This window comes from Corapipo altera, unplaced genomic scaffold, assembly GCF_003945725.1.
Source record: "Corapipo altera isolate COAL_440 unplaced genomic scaffold, ASM394572v1 112, whole genome shotgun sequence".
NCBI lineage: Eukaryota > Metazoa > Chordata > Aves > Passeriformes > Pipridae > Corapipo > Corapipo altera.
Window position 1 is genome coordinate 10306792 of NW_020884899.1, and position 19395 is coordinate 10326186.

At 41.9% G+C, this 19395-nt stretch overlaps 1 protein-coding gene across 15 annotated transcripts in view; it reads right to left on the minus strand.

The window, feature by feature from the left end:
• Window positions 1–19395, minus strand: part of DAB1 (DAB1, reelin adaptor protein) — a 434644-nt gene that overhangs the window by 135420 nt on the left and 279829 nt on the right. For 3 of the 15 annotated variants that reach the window (XM_027648963.1, XM_027648962.1, XM_027648961.1), the window contains exon 1: window positions 17287–17440. The exons of the other annotated variants lie outside the window; for them this stretch is intronic. The gene's annotated coding sequence lies outside the window, so the exon portion shown is untranslated. Of the gene's footprint in view, window positions 1–17286; window positions 17441–19395 lie in introns of those variants that run through there. 15 annotated transcript variants of the gene reach the window in all.

A 19395-nucleotide genomic window follows, 5' to 3' on the forward strand; every position in this document is an offset into this window, starting at 1 on the left:
ACACTTCAAGGGGGATATAAAATTACATGGTTTCTATTGCAAAAGTCGGCAATGAAAACTTTAATGTATCTGTTCCTATTCAGGCACACCTATGAATACTTTTAAAGCAAAGCTATCATATTCCACCAATGTTTTTACTCCTATTTTTGCTCTAGTTGAGTTATATTTTTTACTCCAAAAGGGATTCATTGGCACAGATATTCACACCACCTTCCCTATTGCAATTCATTTGGTGCAGTTTAAACATTCTGCAGTATAATGTCCTGGATACAGTTAAAAACTTCACAGCTGTATACAGTAACTAGACAGACAACAAAGAATTTCTAACCCCCTGCCTTTTAATGCTTCATATCACTTCTTTTGTGATAAAAACCCCATAAGTGAAAGGATTCCAGACTCATCCTTTGTGCTGCCTTTTTAGGACATGCTGAACATCAGAAGCTTCCCACAGACTGTGTGCAGTGTGGGAGACAAGACACACTCTAGTGGGTTTTTTTCCTCTCTCAAGATTTCAGCACATGTGTATGACCTCCACAGTTTAACTGATGACTATTCAGCGCATCAGTTACAAAAAACAGCCATTCTCATTTCCTTTACACTCCTCCTCAAAGAAATAAATCAGTATCTTGACTGATTGAAACACTTAGCTGCCAGTCATTTTGCTTTGTCCCCTCACTGCCTCACACCAGCCTGTGTGAACTCAAGAGACGCAGAGAAGTGATTAAATTGTAACACGGAGCCCGGAGAGCAATAACTAAGTGAGTGGTTACAAACAAATAACACAGTTCTTCATAATTCAGTAAAATGCATTATTTGATTTTGTATGTGGTTTGGAAAGCCAGTCAAAGCAGTAGTGCTTTTTTTACTAATGCAATAACATTACTGCTTAATGGTGGAAAGCACAGGAGAGCAATATATGGCCTACAAATAGGAGCAAAATGTGCAAGCTTAACAATACAAGTTTATCCTCCTTATGAATTACCTAGGCAGTGCTTTTATTAGATGAGATCCATTGTTTCCTGATCTGCAAATTACTTCCTGAATCTATTAACTATAATGGGAGAAATGTATTTTTCAGTCTTGCCCTCTGAAAAAAAACCTCACAATAAATCAGTCTAAGCAGGTGAGACTAAACTGGTAACAAGGCCAAGGTATTTCAGGTATGCAATCCCTGGGTCCCTATAACACTAAAGGATTTTTTTTTAGGATGGGAGCATAGAAATCAAAGGATTTAAGTGCAAATTATCCAATGACAGTATAATTCTGGAGTATTACCATGCATGTGAAGGATTATTAAAGATCAGGTAGGATTTTTCTTGCCTTACTTCAGTCACCTCCAGGGAAACAAATTCTGAAATGCTCCATAGGAGATAAAGAACAACTTGAGTATATTAAAAGACTCGTGGATATAGTTCCATGAACTACAAGCTTTCCTTATAACTCAGTTACCTTTAAGTGCACAAGACTTTTATCATAGTCCTTGTATTTCACATGTCTTTGAAGGATGACATTTCCACTCACTGATTTAGCATTTGCATGTCTTGAATTCTCTAGTGAAGGCCCAAGGACAGTAATATTGTTTTTATTTATATCTTTATTTATATCTTCCTCCAACTGAATTCCAACAAGACATCCCAAAACTCACTTTCCTAAGCAAAATGCTTCAGACATGTATAGCCATTAAAAACACAATGATTATCCTGAAAATGTAGAGGTGGAGGTACTTTTACAGATTCCTGAAAACTGAAGTCAGCAGTCGATACTGGTATTATGTGGCAGAAGACAGAATCACAGAACGGTTTGGGTTGGAAGGGACCTTAAAGATAACCCCAGTCCAACCCCCTGCCATGGGCAGGGACACCTTCCACTATCCCAGGTTGCTCCAAGCCCTGTCCAACCTGGCCTTGAACATTTCCAGGGATGGGGCAGCCACAACTTCTCCGGGAAATCCAGTGCCTCACCACCCTCACATTTACTATGTTCTTGCTAATGACATACCAGTTGCTAAAAAACTCTTGATAAGAAATAGCTGAATCACCACAAGGTAGTTTGGCAGCATCAGAACTGTGAAACAATTACAAAAGGCAAAGCACCTGAATCTGCTCAAGCACTACAACTACATGTACTGCATTCCTTCTTCAGAAGCTCTCAATCACTTCCCAGGTGTAAGAGTTCATCAAGCTGGATCCATTTTCCAAGCTCCTCACGTTTCACATTCTCTTCTAAGACTCAAACTCCAGCGTAGTTTAAATTCTTCTCTTTCCCATCAACTGGAGTCAACAGGACTCTTGGTATCTTTGACCCTTGTGCTCCACCTCACAGGAGTCACCGGCTGTAACACGTTCCATTGACTGAAACAACCAGACTCAGAGTACCTTAATGAGTACATAATCCCTACACAATCTGCTCTTCCAACCACCTCTTAACATCTTTGATCTCAAGGTCTGATACATCACCAAAAATTCTGTGCATTTTATTTATGATGCTGCTGTGAACAGTAACACTGCTAAATAATTCCCTTAAAGTTACCTATTTTAATTTTCTCTACTCAATGCCAGGGCAGGAAGCACCACCTGTGGATAAGGTTGTCTGACACTTCCCACTCCCTTCAATTACTCCCTTGAATTACTTTGCAACTTTGCCAGATTTTTAACTGTTCAGGCTACAATTTTACATGTTAAAGGTGTCTGCTTTGGTGTGATTTTCAGGACATGAGGGAAGAGGAATGAGTTTAATCACTTCCAAGATTTAGACTGCAGGGAAATACTGTGTCTTGACCATGTTAAATAATCATGAACGTTTTTGAAAAGCTTTCTGAGTTTTGAAACCAGGAGTAAGAGTTGGTCTCCATACAATGGATCTGGGTTTTTTTGCTAATATTAAACCCATCTCCCCCCAAAAAACAAATAAACAAAAAACCAGAACCCAATACCCCCTAACAAACAGACACACAAAAAAAGCCACAATCCAAAAATCCCAAAGCCAAAACTACCTAAAGTAAAAAATGAGATTTCACACTTCCGCAGGAACGACTCCTTTATACTAAAATCCCTCTACACTATCAACCCTCCTGCAGCCTCCAGAAGGAATTAAAATGTGCATGCACATTCCTATTAACACTGTCCTGGAAAACAGGCTGTTTCTTTAATTATTGCTCTGAACTGAAGTTACACAAACCAGTGAAAGTGACAGCAAGAGGTTTGTCTTTCCATCAAGGCACCCAGAAAGCTGCTGAGTTTGAATGCATAAAATACAAGTATCAGACCAGAGAAAAAAGGAATAGACTTTGACGTGAAGTCTTGTATCACAAGAAGCAGAAGAGAAGAATTCTGAAGTGCTGTTTAATAATGGAGGACTTGGGAGGTTTAGTCTGGGAGTCAAGAGGTAAAAACTGCTTCAGGGGAGGGGGAGGATTAGAGTGGATGAGACAATCATCTGTAAGAGAGGAGCTGCATCCAGATAAGGAGCCGTGAGGAAAGGAGGGCTAACTCAGGGTACTAGGAACCAGATTAAGAACATGCATGTTCTTAATGTCGAGAACATGCGTCTCATTTGCCTCTGTTTAGGGTCACAAAGAACACAGCAGAAGCTGCTGTCACTGCTACTCAATTACACCAAATTGTGTAAGCCTATTCATAGGAAAAAACCTCAAACTAGACCCGATGACGCACATGGATCTCAACACACTGAGATTTGATGTTCCTCCCCAGAAAAGGAGTTGTAATTTCCTTACTATATTAGAAGCAAGACCATCCTACCATTACTACTATACTTCTTGTAGAATATTGTAAGCTGAATTATTCCAAATACTTAATTTCATTAGATGAATTTTCTAAGAAGACATAAATTAGGGCATATGGTTCATAATATTTTCACTTCCTTTCCCAGTAACCCATTTCACTAGTTTTACACTTCATCAATTTAAGCATTATGGCTAATACGTAACATTTAACTCTGTCACAAGAGGAAAAAAAATCCAAGTGTCTCATTAGGAAGCTATGATGGCCATTTCAGAAAGTGGTGTTACATTTTCTACCTACATCCATATATGAAGGCATTGATATCAGAAGCACATGCAGAGCTTACAGGCCTACAGGTTTCTATGCAGGTGAAAAGCTTTTTTTACTGCTCACTTGGGTACAAAGAAAACTGGATCCCCAGGGGACAGAACCCCTGTCTGTAAGATTTACTGCTACACAACAACAGCACAAAGCATTAAAGTAGAGCACGATTAGGTCTGTTTTACCACAGCATAAACCCAAGGGCAGGTAACATTTTATTTATGTTAAGCAGAACACATTCCTACACACAACTGAAACAGTAACAATATACGAAGATCACATAATGGCAGGAAGAGCATCTCTGACTAACTCCAGAAAAGTTAACAGCAGTTAACATCAGAAAAGCTGTTTTCTACCCAAACTTCTGTACTGAAACATGACAATCATCTTTCAAACATCAACAGGTGCCAGAAAATCATACAAGAACAGTAAGAAACACATCAAAAGCTTTCACAAAATATAAAGAAGGCAATTACAACACACTGTCTAACTTACAATCATTGCAAAGATATACAAGGAACTGTTTTACAAATCTTTGTGAACATATATGAACTCCACTTCTTCAAAATAAGCAGGATACATTTCTGTCACACACCAAGAATTCTTCTACAGTTTGTATTAGTGCCTTAAAAGCATCAGTGATCAATCAGAATTATCACAGGAGGGGATTCAGAGTCATGTCAGGTTTTTGAATGACAGAAATCTGTAAGGCTTTGCACTACAAAAAGACTGTTCAAAAATAGAATACATAACATAATCGTCTACACATACTCCTGAAGAAGTAGGCCAGCACATAACACCTTTGCAAAAAACAACTAAAAGGTATCCCACTCCAGTTTATTAACAGACATCACATTGTTTCACAAGTTACTGCTGAATACACAATTATTCAGTGAATAAAAGGGAGGCTGTGGTTAATAATACATTGTACCTATAATGGCAGCTGTTTCTTTTCTGTACCCTGACTCTTCTCTGAGCCGTTTTTCACACTGTATTTTTGAAATATTATGGGTAAACTGTAGCACAGCTCCTAAGGCTATAACAACAAAATGTAATGGACTTCTCTGACTTTAAAAAGGTAACCTTTGGTATGTTAGACTGGAGGTGGGAGGGTCAATAAGACACTTTTATTGGTGCCAAAACTCAAGAGTTTCTCTTCCCAAGTGTGATTTACAGCACAGGAAGGACATTGACCTGTTCCAGCAAGTCCAGAGGAGGCCACCAAGGTAATCAGAGGGATGGAGCACCTCCGCTATGAGGAAAGGCTGAGAGAACTGGGATTGTTCAGTCTGGACAGGAGAAGGCTTCAAGGTCACCTAACAGCCCTTCAAGTACCTGAAGGAGCCAAAAAGAAAGATGGAGAGAGACTGTTCACAGCCTGGAGTGACAGGACAATGAGGAATGGCTTACACTGACAGAGGGGAGGGTTGGATTAGAGATGAGGAAGAAATTCTTCACCTGTGAGGATGGTAAGGCACTGACACAGGCTGCCCAGAGAAGTTGTGGCTGTCCCATCCCTTGAAGTGTTCAAGGCCAGGTTGGATGGGGCTCTGAGCAACCTGGTCCAGTGGAAGGTGTCCCTGCCTATGGTGGGAGAGTTGGAACTGGATAATCTTTTAAGGTCCCTTCCAACCCAGGCCGTTCTATGATTCTAAGATGTTGTTATGATACCATAAGACTCTGTTAGTGACTCCTGCTTTTATAGAAAAGCTTTTCTATATCTCATACAATACATATGTTAAGTATATATATATATATATAAAGATCTTTCTCATAAGCTTTAAATATTAAAAAACTGGAGAGAACAAACATCCTTGATTCATTCAGGTAAAACTTCTTCATTGCACAATCAGGCTCCTACACTCCCAAGTATCCAGTTCTCCTGTGCCTAGTTCAATACTACACAGGTAAGTTACACCTTCTCCCCACTGTAGTAGTCATGTACACACTATTTGCTCCTCAGAATGAGTGACCCTAAGTCCTTTATCTGCAAGCTCTGCCCAGAGCCCTGCAGACTTCATACTGCACCATGACAAAGAAATTTCTCTCTCACACCACTGCACAGAGATGCATTAACCAACTTTACAAGTTACTGCTTTTCCAGCATCTCACCAAAACATTACACCAGCATTTTTTCACTTCAGGGAAATTTCTTTTAAAAAAGCACTTTGTGAACTCTACAAGTTGCAAGGCATTTTGGTCTCCCATGTCTACTAGTCAAACTTCTATTTCAATAAATAATACATGCAATAGATTAATATTTAGAAGAACTTTACTCTTCTACTTGCATCATCCTTATAAATTATTCTCCTATTAATGAGTTATTTGATCTCAACATATTAGCACAAAAAATACATTGTTCTCTGTACTTCTCTGTAACCTACATGCTTGCCTTCTGCTAAAAGCTTCTCTTCGAAGTGCTATTATTAATTGTCAAGCATTGGAACCGTTCCTCCAGACATCACCCCCCCTTACTTTCAAGACAGGCAGACAAGATTTTCTCCACTTTTTCCAACTAAAGTACAAGCTAAAGTACATCTGAATACACAATTCATTCTATTCAGCACTGTCCTCTCCCTAATGTACCCAGTATAGCCAACCTCTTACAGGAAGCAATTGCTGGAACAATTAGGACTCTCATAAGGACTCAGCAAGATTAATACACACTATGGCGTCATGTCTGCATCTTATCCCATGGTGATACTGAGATGTTAAAGATCTGTGCCAGCAGGGACCAAAGCCTGTGCAACAACCTTCTGTAACTCTAGGCTGAACTTTTCCACACTTTATTAATGTGAAAACTTGAGAGCTATCACAGACTACTTCTATTCCTGTTGACTATAACTTAGGATTAAGTTGGTCTTTTCTAACACCTGTGACATTCACATCCAAAACAGGAAGGAATCCTCAGAGATCCTGATTTCAGTTTGTTTTGCTTTTTTCTAGTATTGTTTGAATATACAACAGTGACCCTACATGGATCTCCAGAATGTTTTTTTTTTTAGAAGAAAGCAGATGTACACTCCATAAGCACAATTCCTAGTGGTTTCCTGATGCTTGTTTATCCTAGCAAACCAAGACCGTCTTGGAAAAATCCAGTGTTAGTCTTCCTCATGAAAATATATGTGCATATATGAAAATGAGATACATTCACTATCATTCAATCTAAGAGTACTTCTCTTTGAATTAATAAACAAAAAAACACTGTGAAACAGCCAAAAATAAAGTAGCATAGTCCACCAAAATGAGAAAAAGTCTTAGAGCTAGTCCATCAAAGACGTTAAAATTGATATTATAGCCCTTTACTCATTGTCTACATTGCAAATTATGTACATACTTTCAGCCACAAAGAAGAAAATCAACACTGTAGTCATCAATTTATTATTGTTTTAGTGGATCCACAAAACACACGATGTCTACATGTACTATTTGCCTTCTCTGCACTGTACTAATTCCCACCTCCATCAAAAAGTTCCATCTAAAAATACTGATTAGCAGAGTCAGCCACCCACAATGTGTATGGGTCACTTGCAATCTGTTCTTTGAACTAGAGATGATTTTTGCAATAAAGAACAGAGTTAGTTCTCTACACAGGCTTGAGCAATATTTCGAAGCTTGATGCACATGATCTGCTCCCCTGGATTTCTGCTGCCTGGAAAAAGGCAGCTAGAGTTCAGTGACTGAGAACAGGATTCCTCTCACCTAAGTTTTAGCTGTCAGGACTGGACATCCTGTGTAAGTTAACAAACACAGCTGCTTCTACAAACACTGATGAGCAACAGAACCATCCCATGGAATTTCCTCCCTCTGCAATCTCTTCACCTTACCCAAGAGTCTAACAGAACAAATTATGCAAGAATGAAACACAAGAAACTGCATTCAGAAGGGACAACCACATACAGGTAGATATTTGGATTGACACTCCTGCCACAACAAAGAAAAACAAACAAGAAAAACAAAACAAAAAACAACCAACCAAACAAAAAACCAAACCAAACCAAAACTGCAAACAGGGCTCCTTTATGAAAATCACTTGCTGTTCTTCATCAAACCCAAAGTCAGGAGTGCTGAAGTCTCAGACCCATTTTGAGGCTGTGGCAGTTATTTTCTAGTGTTCTTTCACATACAGAGGATTTCATGTCCTTCTCCAGGAGCATCCCGCACTGAAATCCAGAAACTGAAGCTTGGCACAGTGGGATTCACTCAGTAACAATCCTCACTTTTCTCTGAGGTTCTCTATGGACCAAAATCAATTAGCATTTGCTACAAATGTAACATAGCAACAGCGGACAGGCCCTCATTTGATGTAAATCAGTGTAGTGGTTCTGATTTGAAAGAACTTCACCAAATTTCATCATCTGTAACTCTCACACAGCGCTACTGAATAGCTCCCTCCATCACCAGGGAGGTAAGGATCATAAAATCGAGTGCCAGGAACAGTAAGTGGTCAATTCAATTCGTTATCCTCTTTAGGACTTCACAAACATTTTATTTCTCTTGTTTTCAGAAAGAAGAAAAATAGGTCAGAATATATGAAAACTATCACACAGGGACGGTGGGCAGAAAACTGTCCTGAAGCCATAATCTGAGATTTGATTACTTCAGCAACCACAATAAAAAACCATTCATAAAGTAATCTTTATTAAACCCACTAATGGTTTTTTTACTGTTTTTAAACTTGAGCTAACTGCCAACACGCTGTGTGAAGTAGCACTTCCTGTTGATTTGTTTTGTATTAATTATAGTGTAATTAAAAAGGGGAGTCTTTATTGCAAACATCTACCAGGTGTTACCGGGGCCATAACATTTTCAAATGGCGCTGTCAGTGTCACTGTGGCACAATGAACAAATTTCAAAATGTATGCACATCCACAGGAAAAAAACTCCTAGAATGGAAAAACCTTCATTATGTTAAAAAAGGGGGGGAATCCACCTACTGGCAAGACCCTTGATATTTGTGGTATAACTGCTATAGTTAAGACATGAATGCCTAACAGGTCATCTAATCATCTAATGCCATTAAAAAGTCTGAATTTGCCAATAGCCCTCAAAACTTGAAGAAAACTGACATAAAAGGCAGTAACAATAAAATTAACTGTGTATTTTGTTACATAAAGGAATGAGAGGGAAAAACTGAAATATAAATAAAATATTCACTGCACTGACTGTTTATTTCCTGAATATCAGCTGGACTACATTAAAGTAGTATTTTAAAAGTATTTTGCTTCTTTCCTAATTACCTTTGTGCTTGGCTTAATCATGGAGCTACTAGGAAATTCCTAAGCCCTGAATCCTCTACTGCATCGATGCACTGGAGTCCAAGTTATTAGTGGAAACCATCATCACTAACCTCAAGATCAAGGAAGCAGAGTCTCCTACTCCACCACAGCCACAAGCAAAATATGATAGGTTAAAAATTGCTGGATTTGTAAAGGTTATACAAGGAAATCAAAAAGAGGGTAAACCAAATTTTTCATACTAACTACCTGTTAAAAATATCCTAAATACAGAGAAAGCTGACAGGCTACTGTGAGAGAGAATTAAACGAAAGGTATGAACTCAATAAGGGGAGAATTCAAGTGACCTATTACATGTTAATCTGGCAAAAAGCACATGCCAATTGAACTGTTATGGCCAGTCTCCAGGCAGAGACTGACAGGTCCTGGAAAGGCTGTCAAATTACTAACACTGCCTGCTCCTGCAGGAGCACTGAGTCCTGCCGGCTTGGATCTCTTCATCCTGGCTTGATCTGAGCAACTACTTGAGGCACCTGAATAAATCCAATGAAGGTTAAAAAAGTTGAAGTGCCCGTTTTCTTTGCTGTTTTAGCATAGTTTATTGAGCTCCATCTCAGGTAACTAGGAACAGAAATGAAGCACTTTTTTTTTAACAGTGTACTGAGATCACTCACAATTTTTCCCTCAGTTACTTCAAGTACTGAAAAAAAAAAAATTATAACCGTTTAGGTTGAAAAACTACCAATATGGTGCTTGGTATTCCCTAAGAAACTAATCTTTCAGTAGGGTAGAAGACAGTTATGTGTATTGCATCAGTTGGATTCCCAGTAATTGAAGTTCTTCATTTTCAAATAGGTATAATTAAAGTCTTTGCATTTTCAAATTCTACAAACTACAAACATCAACAATCTCATTTAAACATTTCAAGTGATGGATAAAATTATATATGGTAGGTGCAACTAAGATAGATATGTGTTCCAGAAGTTACTTTATGCTGTGCATGAGTGATTCAACTTTTAACCAACAACAGCTGGTGTGAATGAAACCAGATGAAAAGATACAATAAAAAAAAATTCTCCCATGACCAGAATACAGTAACACTGCAGAACCCACTGCAACTTTAAAACTTTTTGCACTTGCTGGAAAGTGTGCATTTCAAGTCATTTAGTGCTGTTTAAAAGTTACATCAACTGATAGTATTAACGTCCATTATTGTTCAGTATACATATTTTTCCTTTTTTAAAAAAATATTTTAATGTTTCATAATCTATTATCTTCAGATATTGGATTTTCTTCCTAGTTATGTATGTTGTGAAGCTTAAAGATAGTCATGAGGGCAAACTGTAGCAACGGGCCACTGCAGGAATTAGGAAAATGTCTGTTGAAGAACTTTTGGTTTCAAATATCATTTACATGGGTTAAGAGCACTATACAGTGCTTTACTCTGTTTTCTCTTGTGTTGACCCCACACAGTCCAAGAAAAGTGTAACATCATCCAGTTCGTTCCACAGCTGGAGAAGAAGTAAGACCTTGCTTATTTTGTAGAGACCTAAACCAAGAAGAGTCACCTGGTGCCTGCCAAACCCATTAACTCACTAACCACTAACCCCGTCTAAAGGGGTGTTTATGCTCAGCTGTCCTAAAATGAAACTGGAGGGGAAAACAATCTCTAACTGGAAAGCCAATAGGTTTTAAACTCTATATTTTAAAAGGGAAGAGCTATACTTTTAAGCCAAAAAAGCAAGTCTTGGCAGAATTAAGCAAAACTTTCCTGAATGACACTGAACAAGTGCGAGAGTTCTGCAGTTGGGATACCTACTCAGTCAAAGAGCAAAGAACTGTTTTCAGGTAACTGTTGCTATGATCTTGAATTTTTGCAGATCCACAACTTTCCTAAGCTTTCCAACAATAAACCTGATAAACCTGTGCAGGTTTAGAAAGTTCTTTTCCATACACAGATTGACCGATAAGCATTACAGTGTATCTTGGGGCACACAGACTGATGGGTCCTGCAATTTAAAGAGTAACACCAGAAAAGGATTTTGCACACCAGGAATTGCTTTAGGAGGCCACAACTGCAGTGCCTGGATGATAATCAGCTTCCAAGTAGCTTCAAAACCTGCTGACCCAAACAAATACATTTAGTACCACTTATCATCAGCAACCCTATGAAGATGAAATGCAGCAATCACCCACATCAAAACCCCACCAGTATCCCTGTAACACTGATGATAAAGGTAGTTATACTGCTGTTTGCTACAAAAAAAGCATTTTTGGGAGATTCCAGCTCCATCTTTAGTGATAAAGGAAGGACTCCGTATTAGAGGACTCTTGATTACCCTCAGTGCTAAACAACAACACATTCACATTCAGGTATAAATACTTCTAGCAGCCTTAGTATTCTGTCCTGATTGTCTCCCTCTTCACCAATGTCCTCTAAATGTCATTTTCCAGCAAGTATTCACTAAGTAAAAGCACCTCCTAAAACCACAGGGACTGTTGCCTAACATCTAAATCTGAAGTTTTTGCAAGAGAGAAATATGCCTGCTAAAAGAGAACAAAACAGCAAGCACACATGCATGATAGGATTACTTGATTCAATACAATATAAATTAGGTCAGACTCCTCTATGGAGAATTCTGTGTCAAGAACTAGGTGGTCCACTAAATTTCTATTCATTTGCCTTCAGGCTTGGGGAATTGCAAAGACTCTCAAGAAACTGATGTTCCTCTACCCACAGGAGTAATCACTATGTAGGGGTGGGGGGAATCTCTCAAGTTTAACTGCTTGACAATACCTGGAGACCGCAGAAATCTTTATATAATAAAAAGAGCAGCTAATAAATCCTTGCATACATATAAGATATACATACATTTATCCATACACACAGACATACAAAATTCAAGAGAATAAAAATCAGCAAGTGCTTTTGTGTACTTAGGCATTACACTGCCCTATTTTTTCAAGCTGTATGTATCATAAAATCATAAAACCACAGAATGGCTTGGGCTGGAAGAGACCTGAAAGATCACCTCATTCCACCTCCCTGCCATGGGCAGAGACACCTTCCATTAGACCAGGTTGCTCCAAGCCCTGTCCAACTTGGCCTTGAACACTTCCAGTGATGGGACAGACACAGCTTCTCTGGGCAACCTGTGCCAGGGCCTCTCCACCCTCAACAGGGAAGAATTTCTTTTCTATATCTAGCCTAAGAAAATATTCTTCTCCTTAAGAATATAAAACATAAGACAAAAATTAATATAAAAGATAAAATATCCTTAAGAAAAGTAACAATCTATGCATCCTCATTAACCCAACAGTAATGGAATTACTATCTCTAGAAAGTGCAAAGGATTACAGGCTGGAAACTCTGTTTGGAGCCTCCTCCCCAACAGGCTTTTCCTGCTCAGGAACACTACATTTTTAAAAGCTTGCCCACAGTTATCATCCTTCCTGATTCTATAAGCAAGTAAAGTAAATCTTCACGCTTCCAAGGGCCATAAGTTCATGTCAAGTACTTCACATATCTAAGAAGAGGACTGAGTCAGAGCAAGATGTGACAAGCAGCCCTTCAGCAGTCCTGTTGCTCCACTGTGGATGGATCTGGTTAGGTCATGCAGCTGTCATGAGCTAGGACTTGGAGGGCTGCTTTCCCCACAGCTGGGAACACACCAGCCTTCAGCATCTGCACCTGCACAGACACACAAGGGTCATTCCAGGGTATGAGCTTCACTCTAACTCCTCAAAAAGCAATACACTGATTAGGAGACAAAAGCTGACAAGTCTTGCTCTGATCTGGTTCTTCAGTATGGCACAGACCTTGAAACAGATCCATCACTGCAAACAGCCTGGAGAGAACCCACCACAACCAGCAAGGATTTGTGCATGTGGCTGAACCACTGAAAATAAACTAAGTTAAGGGCTTTTCATTACATTTGTTTTTACTGCACACTTATAAGCAATAAACACTGCTTGTAACCTGCAACACTTGAAAACATGCTTGATGGCTGTGTAAGATTAGATACACAGACACAGGTGCCTTTCCTGGAACTCAGAGTATTGGGTTTACTCACCTTTTCTAAGTTGTAACAATTCTGCTCCCTTTAAACAGAAATGGAAGATTGATTCATGGGTGAAATTCTTAAACCACCACCATGAAATGTAATTTTGCTGCAGCTAGACTGGGCAAAAACTAGTGTTAAGGACAAAATACAGAGCTGCAGGCTCTCTATGTGACAAGTCAAAGTATGAAAATTAAAACGTTTCAATCTGATTAATTACTTGGTTTAGAATATATGCTTTTCATTCTACTGTATCAAAATACTCATAATAAAACAGTGCAGCTGATGAAGTCAAGCACTGCCTTTCAAAGGCTGGCAAATTTGCAGAACAGCACTTGAGGTTCAGATTAGTAAAATCCTAATGAATATCTACTCTAATACCCATGTAATTGCAGGGAATGCATTTGCAAGTGGTACAATTAAAAAAAAAAAATTAAAAAAAAAAAGAAAGAAAGAAGAAAAAGAAAGAAATAAAACACTGGTGCAATTGAAGTCCAGATTGTGATTTTAGTGTCAGTTTAAGAAACTTAACGGACATACTGGAAGAACGAAGACGCTTCAGTCTTGCACTATAAAGTAACAATGACAACATAATCAATTTCATTATTTTTGTCCCAGACACCAAAATGGTTCCCATTTTTATCCATTTTATCATTTTACTCATTTTATCCAAGGACTGCTTCATCCAAGTGTCCACTTCTTCCTGCTCACTCTGTAAGGAGCTGAGCCCAGAAGAGGCTCCTGAAAGGCTTTCTTGGAACTACATACATAAAAGCTGCTGCTGCACTACATGTTGCACTTCATTTTGGGAGCCAGTATCCGACATCTTCACACCTCATCTTCCTGCCCATGAAGATAGGATAGTACAGGACTTATTCTATCTCACAAATCCACCAGGCAGATAAATGCTTTAAAGATAGAACTAGTGCTGTAAGAACAAAGCCACAGAAGAGCTGAAGGCAAGCACTGCAGAAATAATACCAAATAGCACAGGACATATGAGAGACCAAGTAATCATGTACTTTTATTCCTAAGTAATTGGCTGAGCAAACGTACTGTGATCCAACAACTCTGATTAATTCAGCAAGAATGCTTGGGTAGTGTTTATAAAAACCAAGTCATTACCTTGACTAAACATTGACTTGGACAGTTAACTTTAACCATCAAGACCTTGACTAAATATTGACTGGGAAAGTTAATTTGAACCATAAGGTCTAGAAAATCTTGTTCCTCTTTGCTAGTATTTGTTATCACTTTAAAATGTAAACATGACTGTAAAAATAGGTAGCTTGGCTGTCGCTAAATTGAACACAACTATCTTGCAAAAATATGAAATCTGAAATGTTTAAAAGACAACGGGCCTGTTACAGATGAGAGGGAATGGTCAATCTTCCTCTGCTTAAGCAAGGATCTCTCAAAAGTGCTAAAAAAGAGAATCACAAGGCTCATGGCTTAAATTAATTTTGATATATATATGCAGGGGTCTTACAAAGTGTATTTTAAAAACTGTACCTTGCCCAAAGAATCATGCAGGCTGACCACCAGGACAAGGGCTTTATTCTGATACCTCTACTTTTGAAGCCCTAGTAGCAGCTACTTCAAGTCTACATCCTCCACTATTGGCATCACTTCATCATGTGAGGCCATGGGTCAAAGGACATACACAGGGTCTTTCACTAGCTGAGTTAAAAAAAAAAAAAAAAAAAAAAAAAGAAGAAAATCAATTTCAATCCTCCTAAGATGAAACCACTGATGTGTGCAGTCACTAAAGTCCCAAAGGTAATCCTACAAGAAAACATGATGGTGTCCTCCATCACTGTGTTGAGATACTGTTGAAGTGCAGCAAAATCATCTATGAGGTACAGTCCAAGATCAAAACACTCTAAACCACAAATGTGAATTTCTAGACCAGTGTGAATAGTGCATGTTAGGTGTTTAATGAAAGAAAGTGGTAATGACAAAGGGCCAAGGAATCTTATGTTTCGGGAAGGTCTTATATATGTGGATAAAGAAATAAACAATGCTGTGAATCCAGCACTAATTCCAGTCACTGTTTCAGTTCAAGAGTTTGAAAGTCCCTTTTAGCTTTGTGTCTTGATTCCTTTTGTAATACATCAGCTGCCTTTAGCACACTGAATGAACAACAGTTTAAAAGCAAATATAAAAGACATAAATCTCAGATGTGAGTGGAAATATCAAACTGGTAAAAACTTGCTCTGCCATTATTTTTGAGTGTAGTAGTAAGGAACAGATTGATACTGGCGTTATGGGGGGTGAGGGTGGGGAATGAAAGAACAATAAACAATACAGTCATCAGTAGTTTAACACAGCGCTGCGTCTTGCAAAGGAAACATACTGTGAAACAGCTTGCGAGATAAGCTTCGTCAACGATAAGTAATTTTTATTCCGTTTGAGTGGCTGAAAACAATAAACATGATTAAATGCTTCAGACGTGCATTCAGAATTTAGACAAATGGCAAACAGTTCCAAGGACTTTGCTTTTAAAACTACTTTGGAGGAAGACCTAAAAATTGACTTAACCGGCTTGAAATGTACAATAAAATAGAAGTTCACAGGGAAATTAAAAACTTCCCATTTGCCTGCAAGCTCCATGACTCTCCAAGCCAGAAACCAGCTTTGTTATCTACTGTTCTTTACTATGATTACTGGTCCCAGTTTCCCACCTCACCACTTTATCATTTATAGAAGCATTTCAAGTGTGCCGGTCATGAACATGAGCTCCCGTGGTGTGAAATACCCAGGAAAACACCAAAGGAAGAGGTGGCTCTAGGGAGTTTACAGTCTAGTGCTTGTCCTGCCAGCCCTTGTGGGATGTGTCACGACTGTCCCGATCCAGCCTGGCAGCAGCTCCCGCACCCACCTCCCACTGCCGGCAGCGCTCTGAACTTTAATTCCCGGGTGCCTGTTCCTGGAGACTCGGTGGCCGTGCACAACCACACAAAAAAAGCACCCCAAAACATTCAATCGGGGGGATTATTGGTTTTTTTTTTTCCTAAAGTAAGGGCCATAAAGCAGACGCAAATGAACCTCCAAGTGGTCACTCTGCACCCGCTTCCCTGACCGCTGGAAAGGGGGTTGGGGCCGCTCTCCGGGGACCAGCGGGCGGCTCCCGAGGAGGGTCCCCGGCTCGGGAGGGTGAGCTCGCCCCGCACCCCTGCGCGGCCCCTCCGCCCCGCTCCAGGCGCCATTTCCCCGCCGCTCCTCAGCGCGGCGTCCCCGGCGCTGCTGCACCTTCCCGGGGAGGGCAGCGACGGCGCAGCCGAACCGGGCTCCCTGCCCAGCTCCCTGCCCAGCTCCCAGCCCGCCGCCGGCAATCTGCCCGGCTCCCTGCCCGGCAGAGCGGGCACCTCCCGAGCGAAAGCGGGACTATCGTGACCGAAGCTGCGATCGGCGGTACCAGCCGGGGGGCGGCAGCGCTGCCCGCCCACCCCGCGGGGCAGCCCCGGGACCCCGGCACGGCGGGGGCAGCCGGGGGAAATCCCGCACCCGCATCGCGTCTGCGGGTCCCTCCGCGATATTTTTTTTTTCCTTGCCCCGCTCCGGGAGATGGCAAGAGCGCCCGCCTCTGCCCCCGCGACTCGGCGGCGTGGGGCAGCCCCGCGCCCCGCTCCCCCCGCCCCCGAGCCAGCAACTTCCCGCGACTCCAAGGGGATTCCAGCCCTTTTCCCCCCCCCTCGGGGAGACAGGAGGGAGCGGGAGGGAGAAGGACGGGCACAAAAAAAAACTTCCTTCGGAGAGAAACTGCCCTCCGTGCCTGCTGCGGGGAGGGGGGGTCCCCGCTCACAGGAAGAGCAGCGCACCCCGCACCGGGGGCCCGCCCCGCATCCCTCCCCCCCAACCCCGCACCTGCCGCCGCGCCCGCCCCGAGGACCGGCCGCCGAGGGGAGAAGGGACCGGCGCGCTCACCTGCCCCAGCGAGCCCTCTCCTCCTCGCATTCCTCTGCTCCCCATCGTGGGCGCAGCAGCTGCTGTTATTCCTTAGGATACACATGGCTCGTCCATGCTGGGAGAGCCGCCTTCCCGTGCCGCCTGCCCTCTCCGGCCCCGCCAGCGCGGCGCTGAGGCCAGAGGGAGGGGAAAAGGGAGGTGTGCGGCGGAGGAACGCTGCTGATCAGGGGTCGGTCTCCTCCTCCTCCTCCTCCTCTCCAGCGCTGGGGGTCTCAGCGCCGCTGTGCAGCTGGGCAGGGAGAGGGGGACGGGAGGGGAGGGGGCTGGCGGGGCTCTCCCCGCTCAGGGCGGGGGGGCGATGGCGTGTCTTCTTGTCCGCAGCCTGTCATCGCTCCCGGGGCAGCCCCCGTGTGCGGAGCGGCTGGCGACCCCCGCACCGCGCCCGCAGCACCGCGCTCCAGCCGCTCATCACCGGGGGGTGTCGGTACAAGGGGCTCCCCCCGGGAGTACCAGGGGCTTCCCCGGGGCGGCGGAGCGCAGGGAGGGCGATCAGTGGGTCACTCGGGGCTGGGGGGGGTGGGCAGCCCCTGCCCACGCGTGAAGCCCGGACACGGCGCCGCGAACGCGGCTCCCCCAAAGCCGGGTCGGGGGGCTGAGGCCGGGCCGGGGGCCCCGCCGCCACACCGCCACCAGTGTGCTACTTTTCTCATGGCTTCTCTCAGTCACCCATGAAAATTTAATGAGGCATTTAGGGCTGTTACCTTCAGAGTCAATGGAGGAAGCATATTTAGCCTAATGCACTTGCTGCCGAGCCAATAGGTCTGTTGCAGGCGGATCAGAAGTCATGGAGAGACTCTCCTTTCAACACAAAATTCACGACCCATTAAACTTATTCTGTGATAACAGCTTCTTTACAAACGGGAACCCATAGAAAACAGAGGCTGTCATACACTTCCCGAAAGGATTTACATACAGAGAGAAGTACATTCGCCAAGTTATTGCCATTTCATTAGTATTCTCTCTCATCAATGCATAAAAGCAGCTCTGCTCTCGCTAACAGGTAAATGACTAAAAGAAAAGCTTTTTGCAGCCTCCAGATAGATCTGGTTCGCCCCCCGGGTCTGAGTGGCCGCATCTCCCTCGGCTGACAGGGAAGACGGCTCAAACCATTACAGGGTATTGGATCTGATTAGAAATTACGAGCGAGATGTTCTGCTGGACACGCAAATATTCAACTGCTGATGTGCACTCTTCGAGATGACAGCCAAGGAGTGATCACCAAGATGCTCACAAAGTAGAAAGATGTCTACAGGTTATTTTACCTCCACCTGACAGGCAGGAGATCTGAACCAATGTGGCAACATGGTTAACAGGGCAAGGAGTGCTCATCCAGGAGCAGAGGGAAAGGCTGAGTGAACAAATTGATTGATGCAGATATCTGGTAACGTTCTCAAATATTATCAGTTTCATCTCCCTCAATTATTCTTTCCGTATCACATTAGGTATTAAGCATAAAAGATAAAGTCATGTAATAACCTTTACAATGTAACAAAAATGCACTTCAAAATTCAAGCCACAATTACAGAAGTAGTTGATGGAAGGGAGACTTTCCTTATAGACCTTTTTTCTTCATTTCAATTTATTACAGACATGAAAGGTGAGATTAACAATTGAACCCACTTATTCTAATGTGAATTAAAAAAATTAAGTCCTAGTAGTCAACTTAATTGCAGCAAAATTTCCTGTTGGTGAGCATTTCACCATGTAGGAAGACAAAGAACTAAAGTAGAAATAAAGACACAGAAGTCACTTTTTCATTTCAGCATCCTTGAGGAGGCATGTGGCTATGCTTGTCTGTAAGTATTAAGTCCAATAAAATGTTGGTGATCCTTAGTTCCCAAAAGGCGTATTTTTTTGTTGGGGAAGCAGTAAATTAACTGCTCTATGCCCTTGTCCATTACACTATAAAATGAAGTTGCACTTATTGTGTTGCTGGCCTCACTGAGGTCCTGCAGTGTACAGGAAGGGTGCTAATGGTTGACTGAGAAGGAGCTTTGAGTGAGTGCAAGCTTCATTCCATTTCTGAAATGGATGGATGCAAGACACACTTGGTAACAATATTTTTTA